This window comes from Convolutriloba macropyga, chromosome 1 (genome assembly GCF_964194025.1).
Source record: "Convolutriloba macropyga chromosome 1, txConMacr16.3, whole genome shotgun sequence".
Lineage (NCBI taxonomy): Eukaryota > Metazoa > Xenacoelomorpha > Acoela > Convolutidae > Convolutriloba > Convolutriloba macropyga.
The window spans coordinates 44667000-44683971 of record NC_134468.1 but is presented as its reverse complement, the minus strand read 5'-3'; positions in this window follow the sequence as shown (position 1 = coordinate 44683971).

The window sequence follows — 16972 nt, the reverse complement described above, 5'->3', positions numbered from 1 at the left end:
AACGCTTTCGTGCGATTCCATAACGAAACATACCACAAACTTCACTGCATTCTTCCACATTTGATTTGTTAACACCGTTTTATCAACAAACAAGCAATCAAAGATAAATTTGGCAACCTCCTGTAGGGTTTCTGACTCAAATTCGACAACTAGGTCAGCTAAAGAATTAGCTTTGGACCAATATTGCAACTCAAACAGCTCGAATATTCTGATTCTGAAGCTTTTGGAACAATCAGACGCTAGTGCTTTTTTGAAACAGGCTGTTACGCACTTTCTAATAACGTCAGTTGATGTACTTTTAGCTCTCAGAATCGGCATGAGAAGATCAAAGAAACAAACTGCAGGTTCTGTTTCAACAAAATCGGACGCTGTTTTCGAAGATTTCAAACCAATAACTTGCTCCAATTTGCGGTCGAATTCCTCCAAAGCTTTTGCCTGTTCTTCGTCAATATCATCATCTAGGTCAATAACAATATCATCTTCCTCTTCTGGAATCATGTCTTTCGGAATTTGAATCGCGGATTTCAAGTCATCATCTTCATCCGAATCACTCAAATCTGATTGGCTGTCAGAAACGCTTTCTTCGTTATCCACTTCCTCATTGGCTTCAATCTCTTCCTGTTTCGAACAGTTTAATTTTTCAGCGTTCTCGTAAGTTCTGACCATAGCTTCCAAAACATTTTTGTTGAATTCGATAGAGGCAACAAAATTTCGAATTTCGCTCGATACAATTTGTGCGTAACTCGCTTTCGCAAAGCTAAGCACAGCAAAGCTAAATATAAAAATCTGTTCAAATTTTTCATCGGAAGATTTGAAACTCTTCAAATACGTTGCAAAAGACTGCTCGAGATTTTGGTACGAAGGTTTTGTGTCATTCAGTGACAGATCAATTGCTAAAATCGTTATCAGTTTCTTAACCCGTGCGCTTTCTTTTCTGAGATACTTACAACTCTTTTCGACCACTTTTCTGTTCTTAGCCGTTTCGATATTCTTCTCACATATATCGAGATACAGGTCAGTTAAACTGTGCGAGTTAATTTTCTCAGTTATTAATTGCTTTTTCAACAGATTAAATATCTGAAGCTTTGAGTCATCTTTCAAAACAAGCTTTTCATCGGAAGGTTGCAAAACTGCTGTCTTGACCAGAAGCGTCAAAAGTTTTGCGATGCAATTTTGAGAAACGGGATTTGGTTCTCTCTTCAGAGCAGAGTTGATGACACTTAAACCAGCTTCAAAACTCCAGATGTCCACTTTCATTTGTTTTTCCAACAGCTTGGCAACTTTAATTTGATGCTTTTCTTCCAATTTTGAGAGCAAGTTTGCAAACCATCCTTTGTGGACCAAAAATTTCGACACAATTGTAACGTTAGCCACAAAGTGAGACAAAACATCAAAGAGTATGTCATTTTTCAAATTCTGAAGAACTTCTTGAATCAATGCAAAGCTACTCAACAGTTTCTTGTCACCAGGAATCGCATCAATCATTTTCAACACTGGAAGTGGAAATAATTTGTGTACTTCGGAGAAATCATCTTGACTGCATATAATTCCCAAAAGGTTGTAAAAAAGAACCTGGTCCAATTTTGACTGTTCACCATTTACTAAACATTGCCACAGTTTCTGAAAGGCGTCTGAGTCGAAAGCATATACGAGAGGAAAGAGCTTTAGAACCGGATGATTGAATGGAAAGTAGGATTTGACTTCAACCAACAGTCGTTCTTCCGATATAACGTCCAAAATTGTCCAAGATTCTGCCTCGACCTTTAAGCTCATTAGCAATTTTGGAAATCGTCGACAAATGGCAAGGAGCTCTAGACATATGTCCAGCGGCGCTTCCCCTTTCTCAATTGATGAAAATACTTCCAACAAATTACCAAAGAGAAGCTCCTTATAGTCTGACTTCGCAACTTCAGATAAAACAGAGTTCAAAACACAATCGTAAGCATAAGACAACTTGAGAGACAGAACACTTCTATTTTTCAAAACAAAAGAATGAATCTTCGCAAAGATTTCCAAACACAAAAACTTTCTCAGGCTAACTAAAATGCCAATTACAGTTAAGAGCGCATTAAATTGGCATTGTTCTTCCAGGCTAGTTTTAATCCCAACTTTCAAAATTTTCTGAAGGTCAAATTCTTGAGCCATGATTTCCAAAATACGTTCATTTTTGATCTTCGAACCCATTTCAGAATCAACGAGAGCATGAAAAGCAATCGCAAATGAAGTGGCTGCTTTGCTTCTCGTCGTAGAAATACCCGCTATGAGACGCTTGACAATATATGTGCGTTGTTCCTTCGATGATAGATATGGCTCAATATCACTTAGAAATAGTTGTATATTTTGTAAACGATTCTTGTCGTCCGAGTGGATCAGTGGGTCGAAGAGAGATCGAAGCTCTTTAGGAACGTCAAAATTGGCTCCTGCTTCCACCTCCATTCTCATGGATTCACTTTTCATATAACACCTTAAAAGGCTCCATAGTGTTGCATAAGCTATCACGGATGCGTAAGTTTACTAATTAATTACTGAACAATTTTTATCAAAGCAAAAATTTCTCAAACCACAGTTCAGCCAGCCGGAACTAAAACATCACTAACTACAGGAAAATGCATAACAGACTTAGGTTACAGTTCATTAAATGCTGGTAAGAATTTGGTCGCATAAGAAACCATTGTAGTGATAAACGTACGTCACAACTGATTGGAAAGATCATATTAATCGTTCCATTAGAAGCCATTAGTTATTTAAAAAAAGAAAGCGAATTCTAAAGGCTTTGAAAAAATAGGCCAAAACTAAGACTGTAGTTAAAATCTAAATTCAGCAAACAATTTATTGCAGAGAGCAAGCAATTATGCATCAATATAAAATTATAAATACTTAATCTAATTTCATTACAAGACACAACAGATTTTAAAAGAAGACAAACAACAAGCTAATGTTCGCTTATGTAGTCAGGAGTCGAGAGAAGGTTCTCAACCCATTAATTGAAATGTTTGAAGCTTGATTAACCATAATTCGACAAAACTAAGCAAATCTGAACCATAAATCGCAAACAAAGAGAGTCGAGGCATAATGTTCCCATGACACTTAGCGCCTAGATATTCTCTAATGAATTGGGCATCAATGATGTATTGATGACATAAATCGTCTTTAATTTTATGGACTTACTATACTATTCTTTGCAATCCTGCAAATGGGGCCGGCTATGTCATCAATACATCATTGATGCCCAATTCATTAGAGAACATCTATGCACTATTATGGATCTTCGCCCGAAACAGACCTTCAATGGTTAAGAGAAGTGAAAAACAAAAGGAATCAAAGAAAAACAGTCGAAATTCAACACACAAAACTAAAAAAAAACTGAGAACTGATTTATTTATCTTAAACGCGTGTATCATTCGTTATTAATTCAAATAAGCAAAATGATTTTCTGAGTATACTTAAGGCGGTCAAGGCGACACACTTCAACCTCAAAATTCCAAATCGATCTCAAAAGCGAGCCCAAAAATGACCCAAACAGAAACATGGCCACATACGATACACCACTTTGCTCGGTTTCAGGCCATAGATACCGTGAATTCGTCACCATTACGTGGCCAATGTCGGATTTATCAAATAAAAATTTACTCGATTTGTTTTTACTATTTGTCACGACAACAGTTTTACAATAAGAATTATAAGCGTGTGTTGTTGCGGCTGCTCAAGCAACTCAGCGGAACCAATTTATCAAAGCCTGGTTCTCGAGCTTTACGCCGGCCTGGTTCTTCACAGGGTTCGATTGACCAATAATCTCGTCGAAACAATTAGTCACTCGGACGTATTAAAGGACTAATTTAATTCTGATTGAAGTTAAGAAAATCCTTAGTGATAGTCTATGTCCAATCTCGTGCTGAAGTTTGTAGGGCTTCAGCCAGTGTTAGCAATGCTGCTAACTTCATATCAAGAAAGCTCAACTAACTTAAAACTCGAAATATCTTAAGATCTAGCAAAACTTAGCAAAAAAGACTAAAGTTGTTGAAGAATCAAATTATAGTCCAATCAGAGAGCCAACTGCTCTTGGTAACAGTTTCTAATGGTTTTAAATACAATTTGGTTTCAGAATTCAAAGAATTGGGTTAAAGTAAATAATCAAATATGTATTGTTTATCACATCATTGCTACTCGTTTGTGATTGGTTAATCAGTAAAGTGATTTAGGTCATTGTTTACATAGTAAATGTCAAATTACTGCAATATTCGCTTTTGTTGACATAAGCACGGATGTTTATTACGTAGCTTCAAATGCCTCAAACGTACGGTATTTGACCTTTGATGATCACCTAAGGTATCGTAGAATAAACAATTTAAGAAATTTAACAACAAAAGAAAAAAATATCGAAAAATGCCAACTTTGCACCACATAAGTGCTACCATTTTTCACGACCACTGTTTCACAATAAGAATTATAAGCTTGTATTGTTGCGGCTGCTCAAGCATCTCAGCGGAACCAACATATCAAAGCCTGGTTCTCGAGCTTTACGCCGGCCTGGTTCTTCACAGAGTTCGATTGACCAATAATCTCGTCGAAACAATTAGTCACTCGGACGTATTAAAGGACTAACTTTAATTCTGATTGACGTTAAAAAAAATCCTTAATGATAGTCTATGTCCAATCTCGTGCTGAAACTTGTAGGGCTTCAGCCAGTGTTAGCAATGTTGCAAACTTCACATCAAGAAAGATCAACTAACTTAAAACTCGAAAGATCTTAAGATCTAGCAAAACTTAGCAAAAAAGACTAAAGTTGTTGAAGAATCAAATTTTAGTCCAATCAGAGAGCCAACTGCTCTTGGTAACAATTTCTAATGGTTTTAAATACAATTTGGTTTCACAATTCAAACAATAGGGTTAAAGTAAATAATCAAATATATATTGTTTATCACATCATTGCTACTCGTTTCTGATTGGTCAATCAAGTAAAGTGATTTAGGTCAATGTTCACATAGTAAATGTCAAATTACTGCAATATTTGCATTTGTTGACATAAGCAGGGATGTTTATTACGTAGCTTCAAATGCCTCAAACGTACGGTATTTGAATTTTGATGATCACCTAAGGTATCACAGAATAAACAATTTAAGAAATTTAACAATAAATGACAAAATATCGAAAATTCCAATTTTGCACCATATAAGTGGTAATGGCCACACTTGTGGGTTTGATGCTATGACGTTCGATGGGTCCATGGATAGCTTAGAGGTCACCCCAACCGTGTGCATTAACCTGTGGTTCCCCAGATTTTCCCTCCATGTGCCATTTTGACTCTCGCTGATCGCACAACACAGTTGTTGCCAGTGAAGATCTCAATTCGTCCCAGCTTGTACTCACAGCGCTTCACAGAGGCATCTAGACACACTTACTTGCCTTCTTTCAGGTTTCGCACATGTTCTTTTGACCAGTTCGATCTCTGGTTCCATTGTGGAAGGTATTTGCGAGTTCATCTTTTCCAGATCATGTCGACATAGGCTTGAGCCATTTTGAAGATTTTCTCAGGTCATAGTAGCGTTCACTAGATGGCATGAATAGAGCGCTAAGGTTTCCTCGTGCTAGCAGGAAATGATTAAGTGTGAATGCTGTCAAATCTTCTGGGTCACCACTTACTGCTGTCAGGGGTCTCCGTTGAGTGGTTGCTCTACAAGACATATTGCAGTACTGAGAACCTCGTCAGTGAAACTTCGGTTGTCCAGGATTGCAATCATGACTTTCTTGCAACAATGAACTAGTCTCTCCCAGATTCCACCAAAGTGTGGAGCTCCAGGTGGATTGAATTTCCAAACGATCTTTATCTGAGCTAAGTCACTCTCAATCTTGGCTTTCTTCCACTCGTTCATGAATTGTTTCAACTCGTTGGCTGCTACCACGAAATTTGTTCCGTTAACACTGATGATAGAGTTCGGGTAGCCACGTCTTGCAATGAATCTTGTCACTGGAGCTAGACATGACTCGGTGTCCAATAACGGTGCAACTTCGATGTGTACTGTTTTTGTTGCCAGACAAGTGAAGAGGCAGCACCATCTCTTCAATGTGCGTAGTAGGAAAATAACTTCCACGGGTCCGAATTAATCAACGCCGGTATGGATGAATGGGAACTCATGTTCATCAAGTCGTTCTCGGGGTAAATCTGCCATCAGTGGATGAATTGGATTGGCGTTCTTGTGTCTGCATTGACATATCTCGACATGATTTTCCTTAAGATTTCTTAACACGATGATCCAGTACTCTTGTTGGATCATATTACACACGTATTCTGTGCCTTCGTGTAGGTTGTAACGATGCGCTCTCGCCAACAGAAGTTATACAACTGGATGTTTTGCTGTCAATTGTATTGGATGTTTAGCATTGTAATCGGGATTTGCATGTTCCAGTCGACCATTCACTCGAATTCTTCCATCTTCTTCTATGAATGGTGACAATTTAGCAATGTTCAAGGTTTTAGAGATCTTTTTGCTATTTGTTACCGATTTCGATCACTTGGCACCAAGGCTTTGGCCACTTTTCTTCATCTATCTGGTTCCATGCCGGTCGGTTTAACCACCCGGGCTCCTTGAGGTCCTTGATGGACATCCCTCTTGTGCAATATCTGCAGGATTTTCAATGCCTTTGACAAGTCTAAACTGATCCGTGGAAGAGCTTTTCAGTAATTCTGCTGTCCTGTTGGCAACAAGTGAACTTCTTTGCTTCTTGTGAGCTGATTGTAACCACTGTACCACTGTAGATGAATCTTTCCAATTATAGATTTTGTCAATTTTCAAATGCTCTCTTAACATCTGCCTTCTGGGACGAACTTCTTAGACTGCGTCTTGAAGCTCTTACTTCGGAACACTCGTGTATCTGATAGGTGCTACGCGGCATTTTCCAATCAAATAGCTGAATTTTAACGTCGCCTCGTCTTGTAGATACGACACGATGAACATTGCTTCTTCAGACACGTCTTTGAAAATGAGAAGTCTCAAGCTTGTACATCCGTTCTCGAAATAAAGTAGATTTATCGACATCGTCCTTATTTCACTCAACTCAGAGCACCAATTACTGAATACTTTTGAGTGTTCGGCTGACAACTTCGTCCCATGCTTGTCCCATTGCTGCCTAAAAGCTTCTGAGTAGAAACCGCATGCTTATCCTGAAGGGTGAACATATCCCAAGTGGGTCGAACACTGCTGAGACAAAAATAGGAAAATTCTCTATTTATTTTTTCTGGAACTTCCCACTCAGTTCTACGAAAGCCTATTAAACTGTCCGTGTCTACATTCCAATTCAGTCCAAGAATTGAGGATCATTGTTGCTCGACTTCGAAAAGTTTTCACAACTTTCGTTGATCTGTCTGCCTCTTGTATTTGTGACCTGACTTTTTCGACACTCGTTATCCCTTTCGTCAAATTTAATCCACCTTTGCTGAGGAGTTTTCGAATCCTTTGGCGGATTTTGATTTCTTCTTGAGGTGTTCTTAATGACTTGAGAAAGTTCTCTATGTAAAAGTTTCTCTGAACGGTTCTGACGAGGCTTTCGTCGTTTACTGCGTTATACTTCGCCACTTGATGCAAAGCGTAATCTGCTCAAGTCGGCGAACTCTTCGCCTCAAAAATTTCCTGTATGCTCGTAGACTTCCATCCTATGCTCTGGATCTTCTCGCCAGAGAAGTCGTAAGCATCGACTGTCATCGCTTGGGATAGCAACTTGAACATTGCCTCTATATCGGCTGAAGCTGCTATTTGGTGTTCACGGAAGCAAAAAAATTCCGATTAGACACTGCAACAGGTCTGGCCCTGATAGAATTTTGTCGTTGAGGGCTACATCTTGATACTTTGCTGCTGCTTTGCACAATCTTCTGACTTTCTCGAGTTTAGGCGGGTTGATGACAGGATGATTTGGCAAATACCATTGAAGCTTGTCTCTGGTTTCATTCAGTTCAACTGTTCGAATTTGCAGACAGTCAGTGTCAATTCAGACAGTCAGTTCGAGCTTTGACGTCAGTGTCAGTGATCTCCCGATAACGCTTTCATCTTTCTGTAGGCCTCAATCTAGGGACTTGAGTTGCCTCAATGAAGAGTAGAAGTTATTTGGTAAATTCATTTCCTCTTCTCGCAACAGAAGTCCAACTTCGTATCTTCCACCAGTGAAGCGAGTTGTTTGCTCCAATGTCTTGATTGCTCTCTGTTCATCTCTGTTGAATAACCGGTGACATCACAATTTAAGGCGTAAGATTCGATGTTCAACCACTCGATGTTCAATACAATTGTCTTGTTAATTGTCCTCTGATACTAAGGTTACAAAGCGCTGCTGCTTGCTTCGCCGGTAGCGAAACACTTAAAGCCCATCCTATTTTCGATTGCACTGCCCACGGTGCAGTTTTCTCGTCTAACTTCTTCAATTCTAACGGGTGATGGATGTCGTAGCAGTCTTGTCAAAAGATTACTTGAACTTCATTTAGATTGTAGCTCTGCCTGGGCAAATTCCTCAAATGTGGGTAGCGATCTTTCAATCCTTGCAGATCTACAATGTGGTCAACCAACTTCAAATTCTCGTGAACATGAAACTGCACTGCTGTCAATGGTCGAGACTTCTCCTGTGCTCAAACCCTATCGGCACTAATTCAGTCTTGACCCCTTCTGATCCGTGGATTCCTGCTACAGAAAAGGACGCTTTTCGGCAATGCAGGTGCAGTGTAGATACGATTGACTTATCTACGAATGAAATTGAGGATCCTGTATCACACATTGCCAGCACGCTGAGGCTTAGATCACCACACAGGAATCTCCCCTGTGGTGAGGACGTGCCTCCTGTCTAGTAACAAAGACTTTAAACGTATTATTATAAACACTGCTATTAACTCATTATGTCTATTATATCTATCTATCAACTTCTGTAGATACGTACTTAAAAAGATGTAACACGGCCGGCCATACCAGCCACTTTAGTTGTTAGTTCCAAACGGAACCGAGAGAAAAGGCGCACACAGTGTCTAACGCGAGTATAAAGCAGCAGCTAAAAAGTGTTTCAGCCTTTATCTTTTTGACCTTCAGGCCTCTGAGCTTACTTTAGAGAGAATAGATAAACCGATAAAAGCGCATCACCACATGGCGCAGTCAGCAGGATCAAGTGAAACAATTCCAACTTTAAGCCAAATCCATTCTCCAAAAATTAATTCTCCTAGTATATATACCATCACAAAAAACATTCAAACAAACAAACGATACATAAACGCAATCACCAGACAAAACCCCAACCGGAATACATCAAATATAACACTCCAAAGAAGACACAGAGCTCCAAACAAAAACAAAATGGACACAACAGACATGAACTCAAAAAGCACACAAACAGATAATCAAGAAGCCTCCAACATCGGAAGAGGAAGAGAGCCAATCCTAGAAGAGAAACACCAACCACTGTTCCAATTCACCGAACAGCCAACCCCAGAGTACCGCCACAAGCTAAAACAAGTATTGGGAGAAGCTTTCCTAGCAGAAGCAACCGCAAAAGACAAAAACTTACTAAACATAATACGAATCGTGGAGAAGCAAGACTGGGACGAGCTCAAACAAGTGAGCAAGTACTACTACAACATCAGACGCGACTTAGGAATCTCCCCTTCTAGATGCCTCTTGTACGACGGAAAACTTGTAATCCCGTACCAGCTACAAAACACCATCATCAACACAGTACATAGGACCCACCCGGGACAAGTAGGAATGATCAGACTCGCCAACTTAATCTGGTTCCCCCACATCCACCGCACAATCAAACTCCGTGCGGAGAATTGCAAACAATGTACAGACCAAGGAAAAAACCTTTAACCCATAATCCCAAAATCTGATTTGGGTAAACTCCCCAAACTACTCGAACCCAACCAAGAAATACAATTAGACTTCGCAGGACCAATGCCAAATGAGTCTAACAATGAAACATACATACTAGTAGCAATCGATCACTTCTCCCGCTACCCATCAGCCGTAGTTCACCCCAATTGCGACGCGTCAACCGCTATAGATTTCTTACAAAAATATTGCGAATTTCAAGGCATCCCATGCAGTATACGCTGCGACCAAGCGCAAGCATTTAAGTCTAAATCATTCGACGTCTACTGTAAGAATAAAAACATCAAACTAATAATCTCCCCGACCCACGACCATAGAGCCACAGGCATGGTTGAAAGATTAATACAAACTCTGAAACGCAGACTGGCCTCGATGATATCAGACCCAATATGGTCTAACACAACCATAGCAGAAAAAATATCGGCTATAATCGAATCGATTAAACTAATACCCAATCGGGTCACAAAAATAACACCATTCGAAGCGCATTTCGGTCGCCCCCCAAACACCGAAATATCTAACATAGTAACTAAACCAAACAAAAATAATCTAACATACAACAAAATTAAATCTTTTTATCTAGACAAGAAGTTACTCCAACACGCCGCACTGACGCCGAGCGACATCTGGGACCACGATGCCAATAGCGAAGCGAAATTAAACATTCAATACCAAGAGAGACAAGAACCTTCTGGAGCCGAATCTGGGTCAGAGACGGGATCAGACAACACCCCACTGGGGAATCTTGCACAAAGAGGTACGATCATACCTTCTAAAATTACATTCCAACTGGGTGACAAAACAACAACCATTGATCAAACGAGAAAAAACCTAGCTCCTAAAACGATTAGAAGACGCGTACCAGAACCCCGGGGTACACTTAAACCACTTTGGTCAATAATCCCCGACGGTACAATTACGAACTACACCCCCCACACTATAACCATAGACAGTCATAATAGGAAAAATAGAGTAATAAGAAATAGTGATATAGCAATATCAAAAGAACTGCTCCAGAAAGCAACCGAAACAAACCAAGCAAGCCACAGCACAAAAGAAGTTGACTAAAGCAAAACTAGCCGCCCTAAGGCAGTCCCAAGTATTCGCAACTAAGCAACGAACAAATTTGAATCTCAGCCAAATCAAGAGCCCCAAAGTGAGGAAATTCAAAGTAAAAGCAAAAACACCCTGCAAAAAAGACCACATTATCGTAACTTCGTCGTCTCCCACGGACTTCATGAACTCGCCCACTACTCAAAGTAACCATCACCATAAGCAAGAGCCCAAATAGCCCTAATCCCAGAAAACGTTCAGCGGACCACACGGTACGAAAGCTACACGTGGAAAACATGTTAACCAATTTGCCCATAACACCAACCAACGACGAGCCCGAAATCGTTGACCTGATCGAATCCTCCGACAACCCAACCCGCCCGGAAATATCGATCCAGCCACCCTCAACTGACTTCGGTCAGTCCTGCATTATATTGTCTTCCGACTCTCAGGATTCGGTAATGAGCTTTCATACAGCAGCACCCTCGATCGTACCCCCAGAACAAGAACCAAAGGCCCAACCGGACCAAGAGAGCAGCATGGAACACGAGTTAGACAACAAAGAATAAAATTACGAGTTTAACACCCGAATTTTACTTCCCCGGGGGGGGGGAATGTGGTGAGGACGTGCCTCCTCTCTAGTAACAAAGACTTTAAACGTATTATTATGAACACTGCTATTAACTCATTATGTCTATTATATCTATCTATCAACTTCTGTAAATACGTACTTAAAAAGATGTAACACGGCCGGCCATACCAGCCACTTTAGTTGTTAGTTCCAAACGGAACCGAGAGAAAAGGCGCACAGAGTGTCTAACGCGAGTATAAAGCAGCAGCATAAAAAAGTGTTTCAGCCTTTATCTTTTTGACCTTCAGGCCTCTGAGCTTACTTTAGAGAGAATAGATAAACCGATAAAAGCGCATCACCACAGATCCTGTATCACACATTGCCAGCACGCTGAGGCTTAGATCACCATCCACTAGCTTAAAACGCACTACATGGAGTCCTCCTTGTGTGATGTTTGTTGCCACTGTCGTAGGATCTGAGGCACATGTTGTAGCCTCCTTCTTTGAGAAGTCACTGTGTTAAAGTTTGTTGTGTCGTCCTCCACAATTGTGCACGCTGCAAATTCTACTTTTGCAATCTTTTGACCGATGTCCAGGTCTCAGGCGCTTGAAACACAGTCTGAACTTCTGTACATGTTCTCGGCGTTCATTTGGCTTCACTGAATTAAATTTCTTGCAACTCCAGCCGCCGAGCAGTCCATCTTTGAATGGGCATCCTGAATTCCTTGGTTTTGTAGAATCATCAGCGTTGGATGCGAAAGTACTTGTTTTTGGTTTCTCGCGGCTTTGAGTTTGTCTGGGCCAACAAGTATTGAAGTATGAAGGCTGTTGATTCTAACCAATCATTGAATACAATCAAGTTTGCCGCTAGTAGTCGATGATCCTGTAGGTGTCGTAGCCACTGCTCTTCAAACTGAGGGGGAGAAATTCTGGTTGCTGAACTCAGAAACCCCTCGGATTCCAGGTTAATCTGAAATCCAAGCCGAGTCAAAACGTTAACCGTGTTTCTGACAACGTTTGCAAAACGAACAATGCTACTGGAGTCATCGTGTCTAGCAGGGGGATTAGTGTATTCCTTCTTAAGTTGAGATTCAGCAATGACTCTCGGTCTGCCAAACTTTTTGCAGAGCATGTCCTAGGCTTGATAATAAGCTTGTGAGCTGAAACCCAGTCCAGAAAATGGCGCTTATGCCTGACCAGTGAGGCTAACCGTCAGATACTGCATCTTCTCAGCATCGCTCAGCCGCTTTTGATGCACAATGACATCGCAGAGTTCTGCCTACTCGGGCTACTCCAAGGGATCTCCTGAAAACTCCGTTAGCTTGAGATTTGGCAATCCTCTTGGATCACCACTTGGTTGGTAATTTACCTAAGGGGTAGTTTGGCTCACCGTTGTTTGGTTTTGGCTTTCCATCGATCTTTTAAAAAAATTGTGCTTGGGACATTGGCCTCTCTGCCTGTCACCATAATTGATTAGGGATTCCTGGTTTTTTTAGGATACTCGAATTTTGCAGTTGCGTTGAGAAAAGTCTTGCACCAGGCTGGAACAAAGTGGTAGTTTTCGGGTAGGTGCTGAAGCGTTTGCCACCTGTCCTGTGTGACATTCTTATAAGGGTCGGTCACAACATTTGGGGATAGTGGTCGACTAGGGCTAGACTGTTGGGCCACTAATTCTGCCCAGCCTGCTAGCTTGCGTCTTGATTCAACACTTTCTAAGTTGTCTTCCTGAGACCTAGATGCTCTTGAACTTCCTTTTGTCAGTTCGATTTCCAGGCGCCTTTGCTCTTCGTCGACTTCAGCTTCCTTTCTTTCGTTTTCACGGGCTCGCTCATGCTGTCGCAAACGTAGTTCGTCTTCTTGTTGTTGCAACTTTAGACATAATTCCTGTTGTGGTTGTTGCTGTAAACGTAATTCTTGTTCTCGTTGTTGCTGCTGTAAACGTAATTCTTCTTGCCGACGACGAAATTCTATTTCCAAAGAACCTGCTCTATCTCCCACTGCCGCTCTCGTAGTCCTTGCTTTTATTTTCGAAAATTTTAGGTTTTCGAGCTCCATTTCGTCGATCTGTCGCCTTCTTAATGGGTTCTTTTCTGCTTCCTTGTGCAGCATAATGCGTGGAAGAGACCTCGATGTTCTCTTCGACGTTTTCGATCGCTCCATTTCCTGTATCAAATACAATCTCGTTTGGGTTCTTATCACCAGCCGATATGAATGACACTATGTTTGATTTCAACTCTCTGCGGTTTGCTGGTACTGTTTTAGAAAGCTTCAATGAATCTTTAGTCTTGCTGAAGGCTGTCAAGCAATCCGTAGCAATATCTCACTTCAACATTTGTACCAGTGCTGCATGAGTTGAATCTAAATTCGTTACCAGCTGTTCCAGTTTGTTACAATGCTTGCTTGCGGGAGTCGTCTAAAATTTCTGTTCCGAACTCTTCATTCAATTTTTCCTATAGAAAGATATACCTGTTTCCGTCATTGTGTAGAGTCGCAAGGTGTCTTTACGTTGGTTGAAAACGTAGCTGCGATATTCCTCAATTTCTCCTATTTTTGGTTTTTGTTCAAACAACCATTTGAAAGAATTCTTTTCGCCCAATTTTTGTTCGATGTCGGCAGCGAAACTCTCCCAATCCTTTGGCTCCAGCAGTTGCCTCTGTTGCTGTCCGTTTTTCTTGAGATCATCGTGAGTCTTAAAGAAACATTGATATGCTCTTTCTGCACATACTGTTTTGTTCTGAGGCAAGTGGCTTTTCACAGCAAGGTGTCCCTCAAATGTTTCGAGCAGTTCAGCTTGCTCACTTTTTAGTCTCTTGAGTTGGCCTGACATGTTGTAATCAGTCGTTTTCCAATTTCTATCAAGGCGCCTTCAGGGAACGCATCGTAAGGATTTCGTTCTTGTCCACCAAATTGAGTCGAAGATTCGTTGCTGTTAGACTCGGCGGACCAAATGTTGCGACTACTCAAGAATCTCAGCGGAACCGATATATCACAGCCTGGTTATCGGCGGCCTGGTTCTCCACATGGTTCGACTTACTAAAAATCTCGTCGAAACAATTAGTCGCTTGGACGTATTAAATGACAGTAACTTTAATTCTGATTGAAGTTAAGAAAATCCTTGGTGATAGTCTCTCTTCAATCTCGTACCCAAGATTGTAAGGCTTCAGCCAGTGTAGAGAAAACTTCATGTAAAGAAAGCTCAACAAACGTAAAACTCGAAAGATCCTAAAATCTAGCAAAACTTAAGATCTAGCAAAAAAGACTCCGGGTCGGCGGACCAAATGTTGCGGCTGCTCAAGAATCTCAGCGGAACCGATATATCACAGCCTGGTTCTCGAGTTTTACGCCGGCCTGGTTCTTCACTGGGTTGACTAACGTTCTTCGGTTGACTAACGATCTCGCAGAAATAATTAGTCGCTCGGACGTATTTAAAGGACTGTAATTTTAATTTTGTTGATTGAAGTTAAGAAAATCCTAAGGGATAATCTATGTTCAATCTCGTGCTGAAGTTTGTAAGGCTTCAGCCAGTAGCCAGGATTGTTGCAAACTCCTTGTCAAGTAAGCTCAACTAACTTAGAACTCGCAAGATCTTAAGATCTAGCAAAACTTAGCAAAAAAAACTAAAGTTGTTAAGAATCAAATTTTAGTCCAATCAGAGAGCCAACTGCCATTGGTAACAGTTCCTAATGGTTTTAAATACAATTTGGTTTCACTATTCAAACAATTGGGTTAAAGTAAATAATCAAATATATATATTGTTTATCAATCATTGCTACTCGTTTCTGATTGGTTAATCAAGTAAAGTGATTTAGGTCATTGTTTACATAGAAAATGTCAAATTACTGCAATATTTGCTTTTGTTGACATAAGCACGAATGTTCATTACGTAGCTTCAAATGCGTCCAACGTACGGTATTTGACTTTTGATGATCACCTAAGGTATCGTAGAATAAACAATTTAAGAAATTAAAGAATAAATGACAAAATATCGAAAAATGCCAATTTTGCACCATTAAGTGCTAATAGCCACACTTGTGGGTTGGATGCTATAACGTTCGTTGGCTCCATGGATAGCTTAGAGGTCACCCCAACCGTGTGCATTAACCTGGGGTTCCTCAGGTTTTCTCTTCCCAAAATCGGGGGGTGGACAAATTTTCGGTCCAAACTTGGTACATTTTTCAGTTTCGACTATTTTTGAGTTTTGAACAATTCCAAACTTTTTCAGTTTCAAAAGTTATTTTTTGCTGACTCATGGCTTCTGTAGCTGACTTGAAGTGGCGCCAACATGTGTGGAAACTAGTCACAATAAGCCAAATTAGTTCAAATTTGATTTAACAATTCAATTTGAGTCAAAATTGGATAGATCCGCAATTGGATAATACGGTGAGTGTTTTTGCGTCTATCGCAAAAAATATCGATAAAACTTTGTAACTAGTTTCAAGCTATAGATCACTAGATCCCATAGGTCACCTTTCCCAGCGTTGAAGTATCTAAAAAATCAGATAATGTTAATTGGATCGAAATGAAAAGAAGCCTAAATCGTGATCAAAATCAAAAATGTGTTGTTTGCCACTCCTATTCTTTCAATCCCCCATAATTTAACCCTGATTTTTAAACGCCTATATTTAACATCGCTATTACCTAAACCCCACTTTATTTCCCCTCAATTGAGTTAACATTCCAGAAAATGAAGGTAATTGAGATTACATAAATTCACATAAATCCAATTAATAGATTTAAAATGGGGTGAAATAAATGAGGGACGAATAAAACTGCCATTTCACAGGGACGAATGTCCACACCTGCAATTTCACCCCGATTCTGATCTTTAAACTAATGCTCAGGAGAAAAAAGCTAAGGACTCTAAAAACAAAATGATAACCGTTAGCAATTTATTATTATTAGCTAGTCCCTAATAGGGCAAATAAACGTAATTTCAGAAGTGAAAAGAACTATGGAACAATTCCTCTTTTGTTGCGTCTTGCAATATTTACTCCACTCGCTTTGAGTTAGCCATTTCAAAACAAAAAAATGTTAAAGAACAAAGTAAACTTTACAAAAGAGTAAACGCTGAACACAGTCAATGCGTTTATTGAAGAGCCTGCCACTCGGCAAGTTATGAAAAAGATTTGAGTGCTCGTCAAAAGCGCGTAGCAGCCGTACCCTCTGCATTACTAACAGACACGGAACTTTCAACCGGTTATCTGGTGATCTCTAAGGCAAATTTTGAACATCTCAGCAATTAAGGAAAATTATACAAACAGTCAATGCATGAGCACGAGGGCCGCTAACATATCTTTAAAGAGTTTTTACAGTTTGATAGCAGAAAAGATAAACAGAGGGCATCTTTATTTATGGTGATCCCCATGTGATATCAGCTATGTAAGGCTCTAAAACTTGGCGTGAAGACGGAACTTCAAAATTATTACCCTGAAACTTCTATCAAAAATACACATTTCATGTATTTATTCTGGGTATTGCACTGCTTGATGGTATGC